Source organism: Vidua macroura (genome assembly GCF_024509145.1).
Source record: "Vidua macroura isolate BioBank_ID:100142 chromosome W unlocalized genomic scaffold, ASM2450914v1 whyW_random_scaffold_38, whole genome shotgun sequence".
NCBI lineage: Eukaryota > Metazoa > Chordata > Aves > Passeriformes > Viduidae > Vidua > Vidua macroura.
The window spans coordinates 2,952,835-2,975,726 of NW_026530535.1; the positions used below are offsets into that span (position 1 = coordinate 2,952,835).

Genomic DNA, 22,892 nt, shown 5'->3' on the forward strand with positions numbered 1-22,892 from the left:
AAACTCAGACCCCTCTGTACAAGGCCTAAAACCCCCCTGTACAGCACTCAAAAATCCTACCTTTTACTTTGTGATTACTTCTATTATAATATCTAAACTTCTGTGATTTCTTGTTCTTCCTGCAAAGTTGGTAAATTGTTCCATGGGTCAAACTCAAAACCACAGGGGTTTCTGGCTGTCTGCCAGGGTCTCAGAGGCTTCTGCCCTGGACCCGGAACATCCAAGAGTGTCTGAGGGACACCTTGGGTTCCGACACACAGGAAGTTCTCTTTTTCCCTCACCTCCAAGGAGTGGTGAGGGGGCCAACTGGGCCCCTTCCCTGCGGACCCTACTGGTCCCTTTCCCGGTGGTGCTGCCAGGCCATGCCGCCAGGGGCCATCCTAGCACCGCGAGAAACCATGCGGCCAAAACCAGCACCAGGAACGGCCATGTAGCTGGGGCCACGTGGCCGGGAACACGTGGCCGAGATCGGGGCGGCCAGGGCAGCACCACGCAGCTGCGGCTACCTCATCATGGCTCGCAATGAACTTTGTTTGCTTAGCCACTTTTAGCCAGCCATGCTGCAAACAGAAGAGCAAGGGTGGCAGCGGCAGCTTTTCTTTTTTCAGCACCCCACATGAGGAAAAACATGGAGTGGAGCTGGCAGCCTGCATGGCTAGCATGATGCCAATGAGGACCACGTGATCAGCAATGAGAGACATGACGAGCAATTCCCCAATGCAGAGCCCGGATAGGATCAACTTTTCGGTGCTGCAGAACTCTTTTCAATTCATAGAACTTGAGAACAAAGACCAATTGTCTCCCGAATCAGAGAAAAGGAAAAAGTGAAGACACATGAAGAGAACAACATGGTGACACTAAGGTCGGTGCAAAAGAGGGAGGGGGAGGAGGAAGTGCTCCGAGCGTTGGAGCTGAGATTCTTCTGCAAGCCACAGTGAGGACTATAATACAACAGTTTCCCTGTAATTCATGAAGTGCATGGGGGGATGCAGAATTCACCTGCAGCCCATGAGAAAAAGGTTTTTGTGCTGGAGTTTGTGGATGCTGAGAAGCTGTGATCTGGTGAGAGGCTTGAACAGAGAGAGGACCCTTGCTTCCAGAGACAGAAGATGAAGACCCTTGCTTTTATACTAGAGTAGATCATCCTTAAAAACAAAACCCCATGAACTAAATGGCCCACGAAAAAAAAAAGCAGTTGTGGGAAGATGGCTTTGCCTATGGGAGGGATTTCACATTCCAGCAGATATGGGTGGGACTGCTATTCGTGAAAATTAGAACCACGTTAGAAAAGTTCACAGACAACTGTCTCCCGTGGGAAGTACCCCATGGCATAGCAGAAGAGAGTCTTCTCCCTAAGTGAATTTGTAACATATGTTATGGAATAATTCATGCTTATGTAAAATATACATGAAATAAGTTGTGCTTGTACAAAAGATTCTTAAAGTTTTAAAAGACCATAAGCCGCAGACAGGGAAAGATTGCAAAACCACAGATGGCAGCAGAAAGAAAGATCTAATTTACAAATGAAAAAACGTGGCTCTGTGCTGAGATGGGCCCTTTCCTGGGACAATTCAGGAGACACCCAAGCGATGAATACTCGAGGAATATCTACGATCAAGATAGAGTCATCAGGGGCGTGCATCCCAATACCAGGTTCCCGTAACTTGGCGATCAGCATTCATCGCTTCCCAGAAACAGCTTTGTCCAGCCCAGCACAGAGAAAAGGAGACCACATGAATATGTGAGGCAACTAAAAGAATAGGAGAAAGTCTGCCCCAGGCGGAAAAAACTGTATAAAACTACCCGGACAGAGACAATATGGGTGAACAGAGGGGATCCGAAGCAGTAGAGTTCAGATCAGTGTTCACCCAGTGCCGATCCCGGGCACGGCGCTGCCTCTTTGATTGTGGCTATCGGAGACTGAATCTCGGTCGCAAAATAAAAACCTATTTTTTTATTATTAATTCGGCTTTATCATTTATTACCTATAACAGTCTTGGTGACCCCGAAGTGATCTGATTTAGGGGTCCAGGGACCCCCTTCTCCGTTCAGGCAGCGCCCCGCTGATTTCAGCAGCCTGACCGGGTTGGGAAACCCCGTGGAACCAATCGGATCTCAAACTAAAAGCCAGAGCCACAATCAAAGACGGGATAAAAACTGGCCCAGAGCTCTCAGGCAACTCGGACAGACCCAGGAGAAGGGTCTCCGGTGCCGCGGCGCAGTTTTTTTTTCACTCATAAAATTCTACGTGCACGAAGAACCCACGCGGGAAAAAGGATCGTGAGTGTCGCGTGGTTGAGTGAGGTGTGATTGAGCGCGTATGTGTGACGTGATATTATCACAGAGCAAGTGTGGACCCCAAGATCACAGTTCCACTCTCCCGCGAGGGAAGTGGTCGGTCAAGGGGGAAGCGGACGCAACGGGGTAAAACTCATTTCATGCGTAAAGCCTGAAACTCGGGGAGTTCGGGGGTCAGTCACGGAGAGGATCAAGAAGGGAAGGTGCGTTCTCTGGTGTTTGGGAACTGGTAAACCTTTTTGATCCAGGACTTGGTAAGTCCAGGAAGGGAAGAAAAGGAAAGGTAATAGAGAGCTCATTATCAGCCAAAAAAACCCACAGATCGGTTCGCTGTGAGGCTAGTAGGCTGGTAATACTGAACAAAGATCAGGCATAAGTATGGTACTGGTTAAAAATTTAGGATTCTTTTTGGAACTCAGCGCAGAGTTACGGTAAGAAGACGCTAGTGAAATAGTTTGTTGTACTTCTAAGAAAGATGGGACAGAGAAAAAGCAAAGCTCAGGGAAAAACCCAGGAGAAACCTGTGAAGGAACGAGAAAACAGTTTACCTGAGATTCCGAGAGACAGCTCGTTGGGGTGGATGTTAGAACATTGGGAGGATTGTCCTGAAAGGAGAAAGAAATCTAAGGAGAAAATGATTCATTATTGCGTTGAAATATGGGGAGATAAGGAAATTAGAAAACATCTAGTCTGGACTGTGTTTGGCACCTTCGAAAGATGGACTTGCCAAGCTTTACATAATCATGTGAATAGTAAGAATTCGCAGGATAAAGGGGAAAGGGACTATGCCAGATTATGGGAATATGCTAGTACAGGGTTATTCTCGATGAAAACTTACAAGGGTGCTGTGACCCAGAGAGAAGCATGGGAACCTTTAGATAACCTCCTGCCTCTGTATCTAACCCCACCCCTCAACCCGTGCAAGCTCAGGTTCCTTTGCCCACACCCACGGGTCCCCCGCACCAAATCATGCAAACCCAGGCACCCCCGCTTCCCATACAGCCTCCAGATGTCCCACTCTTACAAGGGCAGGCTTTGGCTTTACAGTATCCACAGGATTATTCCCAGCCCCCACCCCTACCACAGCCAACAGAAAACAGAGGGCAGACCCTTCCCACCAGGGAAACCGGTTCTCCCCCAGCCCACAGGACACGGCACAAAACAAGGAAGGTAATGATGATAGTGGGAGCGAGGAAGATAAGCATAGTCTCCTTCCTTTAAGAGAAGTGCCAACCGCCCCGGGAATCATTGGATATGTAAACATACCGATTAATACTGGGGACGTAAGAGCCTTTAAGAAAGAAATGGGAAGGCTGATGGACGATCCATTAGGGGTAGCAGATAGACTGGATGAATTCCTAGGAACTAGCATATACTCATACGACGATATTAATGCTATACTGAGGTCATTGTTCAACAACAAGGAACGAGAAATGATAAGGCAAGCCGCGATACGAGATTGGGAACGTAGAAACCCCCAGGAAGGGCGAGGTGAACAGAGATGGCCCGACCAGAGACCGACGTGGGATGCCCAGACAGAGGAAGGCAGACAGAAAATGATAGAACTAAGGAATATGGTAATACGAGGCGTGCGGAAGGCGGTACCAAAGGGACAGAACATTAGCAAGGTATTCGGGGAATGCCAGAGGAAGGATGAAACACCCACCGAGTGGTTAGAAAGGCTGAGAAGAAGTCTCCAGATGTACTCAGGGACGGACCCCAATTCCCCAATTAGGGGAATCCTGTTAAAAATGCAATTTGTAGCAAAGTCATGGGAAGATATACAGAGGAAACTTGAGAAAATAGAAAATTGGCAGGAGAAAGGATTGCAGGATTGCAGGACTTACTTAGAGAGGCACAGAGGGTTTATATGAGGAGAGATGAAGAAAAGCAGAAAGCACAAGCAAAGGTGTTGGTAGCAGCAGTTAGGGAAGCCCAAAAACAGGAACTGGCCCAAGACCCAGTAAAATCAACACAGAACCATCAACTTTGGAGGGGACAGAACCCCTCCCAAAGGAAGTACTCAGAAAAATATCCTGGAGTGCTTTTATTGCAAAAAGAAAGGGCATTTTAAGGAGAGTGCAAAAAGAGCATGAAAGATGAAAAAATCTTCCAGGAAGATTAGAGGTGTCAGGGGCTTTTTAATTTAGGGTCCAGAACATCCAGAGAGCCCTTGATAAAACTAAAAATAGGACCCCAAAACCAAGAACTGATATTCTTAGTAGATTCAGGCGCTGAGCGGAGTACTGTTCAGCAGTTGCCACCGGGGTGCACTAAAAGCAAGGATATTATGGTGGCAATTGGGGCAAAGGGGGAACCCTTCAAAGTACCGGTTATTAAAAATGTAGAAATAGAATCAGAAACTAGGTTTTGCTTAGGGAATATACTACTGGTTGAAGAAGCAGATTATAATCTGCTAGGAAGACACTTAATGGTAGCTCTGGAAGTAAGTCTGATCGTGCAAGAATCCAAGCTTATGGCAAGCCGATATAGATTAACCACAGAAGATGAGGATAAAATAGATCCTAAAGTCTGATATACCCAAGGGGAAGCTGGAAGGATAGAAATGGAACTGATCCATATTGAAATTGAGAAACCAGAAGATCCTATTAGGATCAAGCAATATCCCATTCCTATGGAAGGAGAGGATTGAAACCTGTGATAGAAGAATTAATAAGAAAGGGGACTTTGGAACCTTGCATGTCTAGGCATAACAGTCCTATCCTGGCAGTACGAAAGACTGATGGTAGTTATAGGTTTGTACAAGACCTGAGAGCTGTGAACAGGAGGATTAAAATGCTATTTCCTACAGCCTCAAATCCTTACACCTTGTTGAATAATATCTCTCCTGAAGATACTTGGTATAGTGTGATAGACTTGAAAGATGCCTTTTGGACCTGTCCCTTAGCTAAAGATAGCCGGGACTATTTTGCTTTCCAATGGGAGGACCCAGAGACAAACAGAAAGCAGCAATTCAGGTGGACATCTGTGCCTCAGGGGTTTGTAGACTCGCCAAATCGGTTTGGTCAGGCTCTTGAACAATTATTAAGTCAATTCGTGCCAAGAGAAGGGAATAAATTATTACAATATGTGGATGACCTATTGGTAGCTTGTCGCCCTTGAGGCAGGACAGGATAATGAAGACACCAAGTCAGAAGGCGAGAAGAGAACTGAACTGATTTATTTCAAATTCATCGGTCTTTTTATAGAGAACATCAGGCAGACCAATTCCATTGGTCTTAAAGTAAAAGCATCTCACACCATTGGTGCGCTGTGAATGATGCACAGTGGCAGAACATATCTATAAACAATGTGAACAACAAGACAGATAAAAAATTATTTACATTCCTTTCAAACTCTTTCCCAGGCTTAGCCTGGTAGAATCTCTCTCCTTTTCTCTCTGACTGAACTGAGAATTGTTGCTTTTCGTTCTTTTCTCCTCTCTCCGACTTCCTTGTTTTCGCCCAGTTAGTTTCCCGGAGCCCTGGCCAGGCGCTTCCGGGAGCCGCCGGAGAGAGAGAGAGGCAACAAACACCTTTGTGGGTTCGTCTGATACGGACAGAGTTGTTTAGAGAGCGCGAGCAAGACCGGGATAAAGAGACTCAAGAGATTGGACACTTGTGCAGTCCAAAGTAGGTTGTATTTGCCCGATCGCCGCACGTACAAGTGACCCCGGTCTGGGGTCCAGACAAAGGTTTTATAGGGGAAAATAAGAGATAAGGTGAGACCAATAAAACAATGCCCAGTGTGAATACATTATAGGTAAAATCCAATGGGAATAACTCCAGGGGGAAGGATGAATACACGTAAAAATACAGAATAGAAACTCCAGCTTTAGGTTTAGGAAACAGAAACTCCCATATCAAATTCACAAAGCCCTTTTGCTCTGTTTGCGTAGCTGCACACTGCAACATCTCCCTCTTTTTTGTTTAATAAAATGAACGGAGCTTTGGGGGAAGGAGAAACTGCGGCTATCAAACTGCAGTGTTGTTTTGTTTTCCATCTTCCCACCATTCTCCTCCCGTGGTGGCAGCAGCATTTACAACAGGTGTGGAGGCTGCAAACTTGGAGGAAGCAATGCTAAAAATGATTCGCTTGAGAATCCCAAATGATATCAAAACTAAAAAGATTGCAACTACAAAATAACAAATGTCCTTTAGAAGGGACAACACCCACCCAGAAAGATCCCAGCCCTTAAACATGCCCTTGAACCAGTCCTCATTCTCCTGCTTCACGCTGCCATTGAGGTTTCTCATTTCCTGGATGGATGATTGAACACTTTGGCCTTTTGATGACAAGTTAAAGCAACGCAATCCCTCAAATTCTTTGCATCCATGCCCATGTGCCAACAGCAGGAAATCGATAGCTGCCCTGTTTTGCAGGGTGGCTTTCCTGGTAATTTCCTCATCTGCAAGCAGGTCACTCAAAGCTGCTGATGTTAAACTTGCCTGCTTCATCACCCAGCATTCCAAATTGCCTAATTCACTCAATGCTTTGGCTGCCGCTACCCATGGTAGGAACACAGAGACGGCAACCCTTTTCGATTTTGCCCAATGGTAAATTTCAGCATCATAATGTTCATCAAATTGACTTGCACTCCGTTTAGTAATTTTTGTTTCACTTTTCGTTTGCCCGATTGGAATTTGAGTCATGTTGGGGGAAGCAAGGGAAAGACGCCCCAGAGTGCATGGACCTCCAACCAGACGAGAAGGGATTCCTGGATATGCTCTATCCCCACAGATGAAAAACATTCCCTTTTCCAGCTTGCGGGGATAGAAATCCGTGGTGCTAGGGACCTCTAAAACAGCAACAGCTGTGCACCATTGGCCCGCTCTGAATTCCATCTTGTATTGTCTGACCTGTGCATATAGTTTTATTTCTTTATCTGGTGAAAAATTAAATTGAACGCAAAATTCAGCTTTTGTGGAGCCCAGTAGTTCTAATTCTTGGGGCTCCTCATCAGCAGCAGGCAAGTCTAGAACAAACTTTTGCCACAGGAGCAGGGGATTCTGAACAGGTATTTTAACACGTTCTACAACATCCTTGTGCTTGTAGAACTCTGCCCAGATATTCGGGGGATTGTTTTCATTCAACTCAGTTTGCAAATGAATCAAGGACTTTGGAAATTCTTGCCCCTTGCTCGGAATCCCTACCAGGCATGTGGACATTGGATTTTCTGCTGAGGCAGTGGCTAAACACAGGTGTTCTTGTTTCAAGGCTTGGGCAAGGGTGACCCACACATTTTTTCGTGGTTGAGGGACGATCCATGCGTCCCCTGTGGACAGGTAGAAGGTCATTTTCTGGAGCCAAATGAGGAGCAGGAACGTAGGAATTGACATCCTGCTAGTCTGAAAGAAAAATGAAACCATACAACAGGGTAAACTAACTGTAAAAATTCTGCCAGCATAAAGGAAAAACAGGAATTAGGGTTCTCTTCCTCCCTTGCGGCGTTTCCTGTTTGACGCTACTGCGTCATTTGTGGGATCTCCAACACCCCCTTGACCCACCCCATTTGTATCATCACGCAGGGTAGGTCTGCACTCCCCAATTAGTTTTTTTGCTGGTTGGAGAATTCTCCCCCCCCCCTCCCTCCCCCCCTGAGGAGGCGCTGTCCCCCGAAAGGGGCACTGGCTGATGAAATGGCCTTCCTCACTGCAGTAATAACACCTGCGTTTGGGAGGAGGAGAACTTGATGTTGGAGTTTCTGGGGTTGCTGATGTCGGAGCAACCACTTTTCCCTGAGGACTTTCCACCAAGTCCTCTGCCATCAGGGTGGATTTTCTTGTGCACTCCTCAATGAGCCGATCCAGCGTAGGTGGAGGTGACGCTGGAAGACCCATGATGACTCGCTGACAGGCCTCATTTGCATTTGTGGTGACAATTTCAAATGTGATTTCGTCTCGTGCTTCTTGCCCTTCCACCTTTTTCTCGACCGTGTCTCACTCGATCAACAAAATCCATGAATGGCTCTGAAACAGATTGCTTGAGAGCGATATAAGGTATTATAGGTTCTTTTGAGGGCATACTAAGAAATGCCCGTTCTGCTGCGTCTTTTGTGAGATCTAACACTGGTTTTGGAATCCCTGCTGCCTGCTTTTGGGCTTGATTCCAGACCCCTGCACCTACAAGATGTTCGAGGGTGATCTCATCATCCTCTATATCTGTTGCATAATCGGGACTCTGCAAAATTTCTGGAAGAAGGTCTCCTGCAAACCTTTTCCAAGTTCTTTCCCACATTCTGTATTCTGATGGAGGGAGCAAGCAACTGAACAAGCGCTTTAAATCAGTGGGAACTAAGGTGTTAGAATTGAAAGTTGCTTTTAACATGCTCTTAACAAATTCGCTTTTTTGCCCAAATTCACGTTTTGTTTTGCAGAGTTCCTTTATGCTTTCGTATGAAAGTGGTTCCCATCTGGGGTTTTGCCCTCTCGCGTTGTACAACACTGGCGCGAGAAACAAGGAGTTTGAATCTCTGCCTGCTTTCTGTTTCCCAGCTTCGGCCTCCCCACCTTTCCCGTTGCCATGGGAACCAGAGGCCGGGCCTTGGGAAAGAGGAGGAGCGGGGGCAGGGTCCAGAGGCTCGGGGGTGGAGGTTTGTGTGGGAGTGGCTGAGGTTGGTGATGCCGTGTGGAGCGGGGCGGGAGCGAATGGTGCAACCTCGAGGGGTGGAGCTGAAGGAACCATCTGGAGGGGCGGTGCTGTGGGTGGAGGCCTGCAGTAGCATTTTGGAGGGGTTTGGCCTGCTGCAAGAGAGGAAGAGGAGGGGTCAGGACAAAGGGAAGGAGGGTCAGGGACTGGTGTGGGGGGGGGGGGTACCTGGGAAGAAGGAGTTCCCGCCGCGCTTCTTTGTCCATCTTGTGATGAGACAAAGACCCCCGCCATGCGGCCACCGCCATTTTGTGGCGGTTCGTCCCGTGGGGGGTGAGGGAAGGGGTTAGAAGGAGTACAGAAGTTTTGGGAACAGCCACAACTGTAAAAAGAAGCAGAAGGAAATTTAGGAACTGAAGTTTCAACAGAGCAATTAGCATTTTCAGACTGTGGGGGTCGGGGAGACGAGGGAACTAAAGCAGATGGACTCTTTTCAGTTTCCCGCTTTTCCCGACTGTCTGCACCCTCTTTAACAATGTCATACACTAACAAAAAGATCCTCATGAAACCCTTTTTCACTGAAGGATCCCCCTTCTTGGTGCCTTCTGTTAAAACTGTGCCAACCCCCTTCCAAAAAACTTTCTGCCTCATATCCTGAGCTGAGACGTTTGGAAACTTTAAAGTCAACCACTTTATAAACTTTTTCACAAAACTTTTAGAAAAACTTTCTCCTGATTCTGTCAGGGTTACTTTTACTTGGTAATAAATCTCTTTTTGCTGCTTGGACAACTTCCCACCCATGTTGCCCACCAGCAAGCCTCACCCGCCTGCTGCTGAAAAAACAGAGAAAAAAAACCTAAAAAAGTCTAAAACCTGACGGCGGCTACCCCGCACGCAGCGTGCTTACGTGCTCTTTTCCCTCCGCGGGAACAGGGGTTGCCTCCACCCAGATCCACTAACCGGGGCCTTCCCGCATTAGTATTGAATCTTACCGATCCGTCGACCCTTAGAAAACAAAAAACAGCAGCGGTTCCCAGTCTGAAGACGTCTTCTGGGGTGTGCAGAAACTGCGTCTTCTCTCCGCTGGAAACCCGGAACCCAGCAGGAGCCAGAGGAGTTTCTCAGTGGCGATAGGTCTGCGGACCTGAGCGGAGGGAGCGGAAGCCCGCTTGGACTCGCTGTGGTCCAATCGGCTTTTCCCGCCAGGCAGACTCTGGCAGCTCAATGGTGGCGGCGCCAGCAGCTGTGTCTCCCGCGTCTGGAAAAGCCCCAAACCGGAGCGCTATCTGCCACGCTATGAAAACAGTTCCCGCATCAAAGCCACGCGTTCGGGCGCCACTTGTTGCTTTTCGTTCTTTTCTCCTCTCTCCGACTTCCTTGTTTTCACCCAGTTACAGTTTCCCGGAGCGCTGGCCAGGTGCTTCCGGGAGCCGCCGGAGAGAGAGAGAGGCAACAAACACCTTTGTGGGTTCGTCTGATACGGACAGAGTTGTTTAGAGAGCGCGAGCAAGACCGGGATAAAGAGACTCAAGAGACTGGACACTTGTTGTGCAGTCCAAAGTAGGTTGTATTTGCCCGATCGCCGCACGTACAAGTGACCCCGGTCTGGGGTCCAGACAAAGGTTTTATAGGGGAAAATAAGAGATAAGGTGAGACCAATAAAACAATGCCCAGTGTGAATACATTATAGGTAAAATCCAATGGGAATAACTCCAGGGGGAAGGATGAATACACGTACAAATACAGAATAGAAACTCCAGCTTTAGGTTTAGGAAATAGAAACTCCCATCTCAAATTCACAAAGCCTTTTTGCTCCGTTTACGTAGCTGCACACTGCAACAAGAATATCCATAGTAGCTGGTCCAAGAGAAGAAGATGTAAGGGCAAGTACCATAGCATTACTAAATTTCTTAGGGGATAAAGGATTAAAGGTTTCAAAGTCAAAACTACAGTTTACTGAGGCCGAAGTTAAATATCTAGGACATTGGCTAACAAAAGGGAAGAAGAAATTAGACCCTGAAAGAGTAGCAGGAATTATTGCTCTACCCTCCCCATGGACAAAAAGAGACATTAGACAGCTGCTGGGACTTCTAGGATATTGCAGACAGTGGATTGAGTGGTATAGTGAAAAGGTGAAATTCCTGTATGAGAAACTCACTACTGACAGGCTGAAATGGACAGAACAAGATGAGGAGGGATTCAAAGAGTTAAAGGAAATGCTTATGGCAGCTCCAGTATTGAGCCTTCCCAATGTGAAAAAGCCATTCCAGTTATTTGTGGATGTTAGTAGTCATACTGCCCATGGAGTATTAACACAGGATTGGGCAGGAGCTAAGAAACCGGTGGGGTATGTATCAAAGCTTTTAGACTCTGTGAGCAGGGGGTGGCCCACTTGTTTACAAGCAATTGTGGCAGTAGCACTGTTAGTGGAAGAAGCCAAGAAAGTAACTTTTGGGGCTCCATTGGTAGTTTATACTCCTCATAGCGTAAGAAGTATATTACAACAGAAAGCAGACAAATGGTTCACAGATGCTAGACTTTTGAAGTATGAAGCCATATTGATCCACTCACCTGATTTAGAATTACGAACCACTACTGCACAAAATCCATCTCAATTTCTGTTTGGGGAAGCCTCAGGGGAGCCGACTCATGATTGTGCCGAGGTAGTGGAACTGTAGACAAAAATAAGGCCGGATTTGGAGGAAGAGGAATTAGAAAAAGGAGAAAAATTATTTGTGGATGGGTCAGCGAGAGTTATAGAGGGAAAAAGGAAGTCAGGATATGCGATTGTGGATGGCAAGACGGGAGAAGTAGTAGAGCCAGGACCTCTGAGTGCTAGTTGGTCAGCTCAGGCATGTGAATTGTATGCAGTATTAAGGGCCTTAAGAAGATTAAAAGGAAAGAAAGGAACAATTTTTACAGATTCAAAATATGCATTTGGAGTAGTCCATACCTTTGCAAAAATTTGTAAGGAAAGAGGTCTAATTAATACTCAAGGACAAGGGTTGGTTCACGGAGAAATAATAAGACAAATCTTAGAACCTATCAGGGAGCCAGAGGTGATTTTGATCGTACACATGAAAGGACACCAAGCAGGAATACAGTTTCGAACTCGAGGAAATAATTTGGCAGACAAGGAAGCTGAAAACACAGCTTTATTGAAGGTAAGTACCCCGGAAGTCGAGGACAGCGAGGCCCGGGAGTATCCCCCATATCCTTCCCAAAAGGAAATTGAAGGATATGAGAAAATAGGGGGGAAGTTAGAAGAAGGTAAGTGGAGATTTGCCAGACGGGAGGGAACTACTATCTAAGGACTATACCAGAAAAAATTTGAGGAGATTACATCAGAAGACTCATTGGGGATCCCAGGCCCTTGCAGACCAATTTCTGAGATTCTTCGGATGTAAGGGGATTTATGAATTAGCCAAGCAGGAGGTTCAAGGATGCATGATCTGCCATAAGGTTAATCGGGCCAGGGCACGACAGGCAGTATTGGGAAGTTGCCCAATAGTGTACCGTCCTTTTGAAAGGATCCAGGTAGATTTTACTGAACTACCCAAAGTAGGGAGATATAAATTTTCATTGGTAATAGTCGATAAACTAACCCATTGGGTAGAGGCCTTTCCAAGCTATAGGGCTACAGCTCAGACAGTGTCAAAAATCCTACTAGAAGAAATTGTACCCCGATATGGAATAGTAAAATACATAGATTCGGATCAAGGGACACACTTCACCTCAAAAATCATTAAACAACTAGCAGAGGCCTTAGGAATCTGGTGGGAATACCATACTCTGTGGCATCCTCAAAGCTCAGGACAGGTTGAGAGAATGAATCAGACATTAAAAGCCCAATTATCAAAACTAATGCTAGAAACTAAGATGTCCCGGCTAAAATGTCTCCCCTTAGCTTTACTAAACATCAGGATCATGCCTCACTCTGAGACAGGGCTATCACCTTTCGAGATGTTATACGGAATGCCTTATGAACATGGAATGCCAGTAGGACATCCTAAGATAGAAGATGGACAAATACAATGCTATCTAATAGCAATAAATAAAAATCTACAGGAATTACGTAAGCAGGGGATAGTAACACAGAGCACCCCTTTAGGGTTCGCTATGCATACAATACAACCAGAAGATAAAGTGCTTGTAAAAGCCTGGAGGGAAGTCTCCCTCACTCCTCACTGGGAAGGTCCTTTTCTTGTCCTTTTAACCACAGACACAGCAATTCAAACAGCGGAAAAAGGCTGGACACACGCATCTCGGGTGAAAAAGATCAAACACCAGGAAGAGACACCTGAGTGGAAAGTGACCTCACCCCCTGGAGACCTAAAGATAAAATTGCACTGGCCAAGTAAATGACCGAGAGGGATCAGATAAGTTGTATAGTGACTGGTTGTGAACGCTATCCATTTGTCTATTTTAAGTGTGAATATTGTCACGAGATTTGGGCCACACATTATAAAAGAGGATATAGACCTAAGGGCTTGTGCACAAGGTGTATAGAGGACGAACAGTATCTGACTAGACGTATCTTAGAATTAGCTACTAATTTGGGCATAATAGATTTAGACTCCCCAGAGTGGTATCACTTGTTTAAAAACGGGATGGGGGAAAATTGGATTCAAAAGCACAAATCCTAACAGTCGAGTGCCGGAGGTTAAATAAAGTACCCTGCAGAGTCGATGTGGTCGAACTATCGCAGTGGGGCACTTTTAAAAGGCGGTATGCAGCTCGGTCTGGGTATGGAACCCCAGAAGAATATTCTTGCTGCTGAGAAGATGGTGTACCTCGCCGCTGGTGGCAACCCAGTGGGCATAGGCAAGGGCAGAGGAATACACCTATGGGGAATCCTGATGGGCCTGAGCCTAGTCGTGTGCAGGACAACTAGTCTGCACCTAGAACATCCGCCCAGTACTGAGAAGCAGAGTCCCGGTTATGAGTGCGGGCAATGCTTACAGACTGTCCTGGAAGGACAAGGAGAAGCAGAAACTTCAGCATACCCAGCCCCAGAAGACTGCAGCAGTGGTAAGAAAAGTGGGTACTGTACCTTAAATGGCACTTGATATAGAATATGTGAATTGGATGGAAAAACAGTATGTTATATCCAAAAAGCGACATCTAAGGACGGGCAGTCAGAAACACCCATGCATAAAATGTATAAGAGGAATGCAGAGCAGATACCTGTTCCTACTTGTAATCAATGTAACCGCATGGTGTGGATTGGGGGAAAAATGAAGTCAATATTTGTAGCCTATTTCCAAGTTAACAAACTATGTTATGACAACACGCAGTTAGAGATGTCTGTGATGGGTGGAAAACCTTACTGGCTGGGGAAAAATTTGAAATATGAAAATAGATTAGCCATCAATAACGAGCCTGTTATACTTGATCTCCTGGGGGATGATGATGACAGGGTCTGTTTACAATTTGACAGAACTTTCTGTTTTTCAAGAAATAACGAAGGAGTGGACCCAGAAAGCAAAATGAAACAGGTGGCCCAAGAATTAAAAAGGCAAGAGTCAGAAATGAGAAAAAGAAGGATAGGACAAGAGAGGTTAAAGACCCTGAGCGAGAAATATGACCAACTGGAAAAACAATACAGTGATTGGGGATTGCCTGCTCCAAACAGGAATTTATTCATAGACCTGATACGGGAAATTGCAAGTGAATTAGGATTGTCTAATTGTTGGATTTGTAGGGGTTTAAGTCAGCAAAAAAATGGCCTTGGAAAGGTGAGAGTTTAACTCCAAAGCAATTTCTAAAGTGGCACAATGCTCAAATCTCAAGAACCATACAGAGACCTGAGGGATGGGTTTTAGATCAAAGGATAATTAGAACAATCTGTATTAGTAGAGAAGGAAAGGAATATACTGAAATAGTGGGATATACCCTGTGTATATCCACCCTAGCAGTAAACTCAAGTAACAAAAGCAAGGTCTGGCAACCAGAACATCCTGCTGGGTATTGGAGTCACGAGAAGGGAACAAAATGCGAATGGAGTGATAAAATTGAACTTTGTTGGAACAAAGGGTCTGGAGCTAACCCTTACCAATCCCTGGAAAATCTTAGGGATTACTGGAATGAACCAGAGAACACAAAAATTAGATGGAAAGCCCCTAATGGGATATATTGGATATGTGGGAAAAAAGCATGTAGTGAGTTACCCCAAAAATAGAAGGTATCGTGCACTTTAAGAATGATTCGACCCATTTTCTTTACACTACCCAGGTGTGAAAGTAGTTTATTAGGAGCACCCCTATATGAAACTCTAGAGAGAACAAAGAGAGAAACAAAGAGAAAATTCTCTATTGTGGGCGGCAGCCAGACATGGGGCAAAGAAGAATGGCCTGCAGAAAGGATAATAGAATATTATGGCCCTGCCACATGGGCCCAAGATGGGAGTTGGGGATACAGGGCCTCAATTTATCTATTAAATAGACTAATAAGGCTCCAGGCAGTAGTGGAGATTGTATCAAATCACACTTCAGATGCCCTTGAGTTATTATTAAGGCAACATTCCCAAATGTGAGCTTTTGTGTACCAAAATCGGATAGCACTAGATTACTTGTTAGCTGAAGAGGGGGGAGTCTGTGGAAAGTTTAATGAATCCGAATGCTGTATAGAAATTGATGATTACGGGGAGACAATCAGAGGCCTTGCGGCAGAAATTAAGAAGGTGACACATGTTCCAGTCCAGAAATGGAATTCCATCCTCCAGGCGTCTTGGTGGGATCAGTTGTTTGACAGAGCTTGGTGAAAGAAGGTAGTGTTTTTCACATTATGTTCAGTAGCCGAGGTTATGTTTCTATATGTGCTGCCTCTTGGATTGTGGTTATCGGAGAGTGAATCTTGGTCGCGAAATCAAAACCTATTTTTTGGTTATTAATTCAGCTTTATCATTTATTACCTATAACAAACTGAAGAAATATTTTTAGAAGTCACAAACTGACTAAAAACCCCGTGTTTTTGTCTCCCTGTGCTGTCGGTGGGAAAGAAAGAAGGACTGGGAGTGGGGGAAGGTGTTCTAAAGGTTTATTTTAGTTCTCATTACCCTCTTTTAATTCTGTTAATAAATTTTTCTTTATATCTTTTCAAGTTTTGAGCCTATTTTGCCCTTAAAGTGTTTCCTCTTAATCGCTATCTCACCCCATGAGCTTTTTTTTAAATTGTTCTTTCCCCCTCCTCTGCTCAACTACAGCAGAGGAGAATAAGTGAATGATTTTTCGTGGGTGCACTGGCAATTGGCCAGCATCAGCCCCCGACACCATTTTTATCAAGCCTTTTAGAGCAGGGGATTTACAGAGGGAGCATACAGAAGGTAACCAAGCAATATTCCCATCCATATTAAAATCTTCTTGGGGATTTCTTAAATGAAACATATCTGATAATAATTCAGATCTTCATTCTGCGCTATATGGTTACTTCTTTCAGGACTGATAGTTTCAAGACAGTCGCATAGAAATCAGACATCTTATAATGGTTCAAATTCTTACTGAAGAATGTTATCTAATGTGTCTTCCCACCCCTGTGGCACAAGTTTCAAAATTTTCAACTAAGACTGAAAGACAGCTTGATGAGTTGGTTTGAGATCAAAAACCAAGTGGCCTTTTTCTAAATACACTTTGGATACTCATATTCCAAGACTGTATCTTGATAAGCAAAAACCTAGCTGAGTTATTTCATTCCACACAAGTTACCATCTCAAGGCCTATTAACATAACTTTATTGGCATGCCTACACTATGAATGCAGTTATCCACAAACTAGCTTCATGCAAGCCCAGGAAGGAATTTTCAGGCATGCCAAAATGAACTAGCTGAAATAGGAAGCAGCACACATTAGTAAGATGTTACAATCCACTTAATTGCAGAGGAGCAGAGAGAGCTCTCTGAATTGCGGAAAGAACTTCAGGTTTGAATATTCCCTGAAATGAGATAAAAACTCAAACAAAGTTAGATGCCGATACAAAAAAAAATTATATTTTCACTTTATTAACTGTAAAAGAGGCAAAGAGAAAGAAAGGGAAACAGTAGAGAAAAGTTGGAAAAAGCTAAGATTATTGTTTTAAAAGCATAGGATAGTTTACCACCACACTGCTACTTTTCTGCTGAGGTGGGGGGGGGGGGGGGGAAGCACTTTTTGCCTTTTTTTTCCCCTGCTGCTTGAAGTAGTTTATCTGTGTTTTCTGGTCTTGGGGTTGACAGCTTAGCTGGAATGTCTTCTGGAATGCAGATGCAATGCATGGTCCCTACAGCTCACGTGTGGCTCCGATCCACTCGTGCTGGTCACTCCAAGGATGCAGGATCGGGCTGGGGGGTGTTCCCCAGGCTGGCAGTATCTCAGCTCCAGGAGGCTTCAGGTTGTTTTCACAGCTGTAAAAAGGCTTTAGCAGACAGCAGGGAGAGGAGGCAAAGGGCAGAGTTTTTGTCCCTCTCTCTCCCTCCTCCTGATTTGGCACAGTTTTTGCCCTCCTCTTTCTGGACCTCAAGGCAGCTCACGGTCCATCCCGCACATAGTCTTCAGATGTTAAAAGAGATTATGATAAGCAGACACAATGACTAAGCAATTTTGGGGCATTTTTTCTTATTATCAGGTCCTTACATAAGCTCAAGTGCAATACAGCGTAGAAACTGAAAAGAGAAGACTGAAGAAATCATAGAATGGTTTGGGTTGGAAGAGACCTTGAAGATCATTTAGTTCCAACCCCCTGCCATGAGCAGGAATGCCTTCCACTATATCAGGTTGCTCAAAGCCCCTTCCAACTTGGCTTTGAATGTCTCCAGGGATGGAGTATTGTATTGGGTCTGACCGAGATAAAAGTTCACAGCCCTCACAGTGCTGTGCTTTGTATTAGTAGCTGGACAGGTGTTAACAGACCAGTGTTTTGGCTACTGCTGAGCAGGGCTGTCCCTCTGACATTCCTTCCCCCATCAAAGGGATGTGAGTGAGCAAAATCCTGGGAGGGGACACAACCAGGCCAGCTGACCCAAATTAGCTAAAGGTATATTCCATACCATATGATGTCAGCTCAAATATATAAAGCTAAGGGAGGGAGGAGGAAGGGAGAGGCATTTGTGAGTTTTCAATATTTGCCTTCCTGGAGGAACCATTACAAGTGCTGAAGCCCTGCTTCCCAGGAAGTGTCCAAACATCGCTGCTGATGGGAAGTAGAGATGGACTTTTCCCTTCACTTATGCACACACAGACTCACTTCTTTCTTTCTTTCTTTCACTGTAATAAAACTCCCTAATCTCACCCACTGTTTGTTCTCCATCTTATCGTCTCCCCTGTTCCATTGGGAAAGGGAGCGATACAGCGGGTTAATGGGCACTTGGCACCGAACCAAGGTCAACTCACTACACTCATCTACAACTTCTCTGGGCAACCTGTCCCAGTGCCTCACCCCCCTTTTAGTAAAAAATTTCTTTCTACTATCTAATCTAAACCTACCCTCCTTCAGTTTAAAGCCATTTCCCCTTGTCCTATCACAACATACCCTTGTGAAAAGTCCCTCTCCAGCTCTCTTGTTGGCCCCCTTTAGGTACTGGAAAGCTGCTATAAGGTCTCCATGGACCCTTCTCTTCTCCAGGCTAAACAGCCCCAACTCTTAGCCTGTCTCCATAGCAGAGATGCTCCAGCCCTCTGAGCATCTTCGTGGCCTCCTCTAGACTTGTCCCAACAGGTCCCCATCCTTCTTATGTTGGGAGCCCCAGGGCTGGGTGCAGTACTCCCAGTGGGGTCTCACAAGAGCAGAGTAGAGGGGGAGAATCACCTCCCCGGACCTATTGCTGAGCAGACCTACCAGCCTGAAGATCTTTTCATTTTAGTCAGTTGCATATGACAGGTGTCCTAAATGTGCAGCCAGCATCTTGAATGCAAATAGCTAGAGTACTATTGCCAAAGACTTTGTCCTCCAATCAAAGTATCTCTAAAATGTTTCCAAAGGAGTCTGAATGAATATGACAAAGAAAAAAATCAGAAGGAAAGGAATATTGTTCTCCTCATTCATAACATACAATTTCTGATGTGCAGTACCTTTTACGTAGTCATTTGGCAAAATCCCAATATTCTCTCTCAAGCTTTAAGAGCTCTCTCTTCTCTATTCAGCCTTCCCAAAGAATCCTTTAGATTCTTCATGGACTCTTCAAGCACTTGGATGTGAACAACTTGTCATGGTTTAGGAATTATATTCCCCAGTTTAGTGCTCCCACTGTAACCATGCCAGCACTCGCTTCCCTTCCCCCTCTAGTTAGAAGCACAAAAGGCAAAGATGACAGGTTGAGATAAAAGCAATTTACTGGAAACAGCAATGAGATAAGAAAATGAACAGTAACATCAACAACGGTAATAAAAAAAGGTATAAGGCAAATGAACTATTTATATAGAAAGTCTGTGGCAATACCAACTATTTTACCCAGCATGCATTTTCCCCATGGAAGGAGCACCCTTCTTCTCAGAAGCAAGAAAGTCCTTTTCCTCCACCCCTGGCAAATAACATAAGGTAGTATGGAATAACCTCCTAGACACTCTCACAGCCATGTTACTGCAGAAAAGAAAAATTAACTAGGAGTCAACTGCAACATAATAAAACAGTAAATACCCATTTTAGAAATATCCTGAAACATGCATGCGGTATCAGAGTTATGTTTCCTATGATATAGATGAACAAGACTGTCCCTGAAGCCTGAAAGAGACAAGTAATCAATCCAGACCATCAATATAAGTAAGTGAAATAAGATGAAGAGCAATATATGGAGAAGAATATTAAAAAACAAACAAACAAAAAATTATCTGGGAGAAGAGGTACAGAGATTTAATAGAGACATTGAAAAGAATAAATACTGAGAAAATAAAAATTGCTTGATGTAGGGATAATACCATCATGATTCTTTTCCTTAGAAGATTAGCAATTCCTTATTCCCAGATCCTAGCAGATGACTGGCATAAAGTTTCTAAGAATTTGAGTTACTAAGTGGTCATGCAATCTGGAATCGTGCTGCTGTATATTCCAATAACCACAGCAGCAAAAAAAATCCCAGCACATGTGGAAATACAGCAGTCAGATTTCTAGATACAAGTGAAAAGATCATGAAAAGTCAACCTTGCATGGTGTTTTGGTTTGTTTGAGGCTTTTTTAACTTCAGTCTAAAATTTTTCCTGTAGATCTAATTCTAGTAAAGTATCTTCAGTTAAGAGGATGTAAATTCCATATGTGAAATTGCAGCATAAAAACTGATGGTTACTTAAATGTTGTGGCAAAATGAGATACAGATCTTAACTATGGGTTACAAAGCAAGATATGAAAAATTAATAAAATATTAATAATAAAAGAAATCTTTCTGCTGTTTGCATAGAATACTGTCTGTAACATAGCCAAAGGGTAAGAAAATGTTTCAAAACAGTAACGTTCTCCTACAGCTATAAATACTGACAGAAGAGAAATCAAGGAGATGTTACTTATGAAGATACTTCTCAAACTGCACAATTTCTATTCAACAGTATTACTTGGATATTAACCTAGAATAAAAATAGCTGATAGCTGAGAGTAACATGTAACATAGGCCTAATTTAAAATTTTTGCTGTGAAAATCTGCACAGTCCAGTTTTTATTCACTGCACTGTTCCAAAGGAAATGAATTTTCTTTTCCTGAGGAGGTTATAAAACCCCCTTTGATCTATTTCACAGTAACACTGTGAAACTAAAACAGTTTCTAAGAAAAAGTGAAATTTCTGTAATTAAAAAAAAATTTTTATGCATACCCCCCTGCTGATTGACACTCTGCATTTCCCTTTCTTTGCGATCTAATTCAGCTGCTTTTCTTTCCAGTTCTTCTTGACGCTTTAGCAGTTCTGCCTGGGCCAAGGCATGCTCCTGAACAAAATAAGCATCATTAGCTATTAAAAAATACAAACACAAAATTAATATTCCAAGTCTATTTTCCAAAATTTAACATCTCCGTTTATGAAGACCAACCTAATATTACACAAATTCATGCAGTAACTGATTACTTAAAGGCAGTATTCATTTTCATAAATTATCAGGAAAATAATGCTTATTTATAAAACACACTACTTCAGAAGTGCATTTATATTACTATAATTGAAAGGAACCTAGTGCCTGAAAGTTATAGACAAACCATTGAAATTTGTGTCTAAGCAGGTGATTCTTCTGTTGGTTTCATTATTGCTGGCTGGGTACTAGGTACATGAGTCATTCTCACGTTTCCTGAAGGAGGCTAAGAAAACAAGAAACAATTATATGGAAACAATCTCTTGTTCTAATAAACATCTTTTCATTAACTCTGAAAGAATGAATACAGTTGTTTTAAAGGAACTGTTACTGATTGTGGTGGTGCATTCCCCCTTAACTCCTTTCCAGGAACTGAAAATCTGATATGCTGAGTGCAATATTTATAATTTTTAGGATATAATATATACTCTGTGATGCAGTGTTTCACTTGTTTCTATTTTCCATAAACACAACATGGAATTTTATAGATCAACAGAAAATAAAAAGAATTTTAATTTTGTTCAGACATGAATATCAATAAGGACAGTTATTATTTAAAAGAATGGCAGGATTTAACAGTGATTTGCTCCTGTGGATATTCTCAGTTCAGTCAGAGAGAAAAAGAGAGGGTTTTTTAACCAGGTAAGAGCCTGGGAAGCAGTTGGGAAAGAATGTAAATAATTCTCTAATCTATCTTGTTGTTCACATTGTTTATAGATATGTTCTGCCACCGTGCGTCATTCACTGCACACCAATGGTGTGAGATGTTTTTACTCTAAGACCAATGAAATTCGTCTGCATGATGTTCTCTATATATAAAGCGGTGCATTTGAAATAAATCAGAGTTCATTCTCTTTGCCTTCTAACTTGGAGTCATTTCGTTCCCGTCCTGCTCAACAGCGACATGCTCCAATTCTCAAACATGATGCAATTTATTAATAATGTCTTCCAAAGCTATCTACTTCACAAAGGTTAACCAGAGAAACAATGTGCCATATTCATAAAGGGCAAGAAGGAGGAGCCAGGGAACTACAGGCCACGCAGCTTCACCTGAATCCCTGGAAAAGTGATGGAGCACCTCACTCTGGAGGCCATGTCTATCCCCATGGATTACAAGAAGGTGATCAGGAGTAGTCAGCATAGATTCCCTAAAGGGAAATTATGCTTAACCAACCTGATTGCCTTCTATGACAAGACAACTACCTGGATAGATGAGGGGAGAGCAGTGTATATTGTCTACCTGGACTTCAGCAAGGCTTTTGCCACTTTCTCACAGCATCCTCATAGGCAAACTCAAGAAGTGTGGGTTGAATGAGTGGACAGTGAGGTAGATTGAGAACTGTCTGAAAGGTAGGTCTCAGAGTGTTGTGATCAGTTGCAGTCTAGTTGGAGGCCTGTCACTAGTGGTGTGTCCCAAGATCCAATGCTGGGCTCAGTATTGTTTAACTTGTTCATCAATGACTTGGATGAAGCGGTAGATGCCTCCTCAGTGAGTCCACTGATGATACAAAGCTGGGAGGAGTGGCCAATACCCCAGAGTGCTGTGCTGTCATTTAGAAAGATCTCAACAGGTTGGGGAGATGGATAGAAAAAGCTTCTGAAATTCTACAAACGAAAATGCAGGGTCCTGCACCTGGGTAGGAATAGCCCCAGGCATCAGTACAAGCTGGGGGTGACCTGCTGGAAAGCAGCACTGCAGAAAAGGACCTGGAGGCCCTGGAGGACAACAAACTGTCCATGAGTCAGCAATAAGTCCTTGTGGCTGCATTGGGTTTGCAGGGCCTGACTTTTAATAGCAGGGGGGCTACAGGGGTCGCTTCTGTGAGAAGCTACTGGAAGCTTCCTTCATGTCTGGCAGAACCAATCCCAGGTGGCTCCAAAGATGGATGTGCTGCTGGCCAAGGCTGGGCCAATTAGAAATGGTAGTAAAGCCTCTGTGATAACATCATTAAGAAAAAAGAAAAGTTGTTGCGCAGTTGTAATTGCAGCCA

General features: G+C 44.1%; 1 pseudogene; it reads right to left on the reverse strand.

Moving 5' to 3' along the window:
• The window catches only part of LOC128822732 (secretory carrier-associated membrane protein 1-like), an 85,468-nt pseudogene that overhangs the window by 21,324 nt on the left and 41,252 nt on the right, over positions 1-22,892 (reverse strand).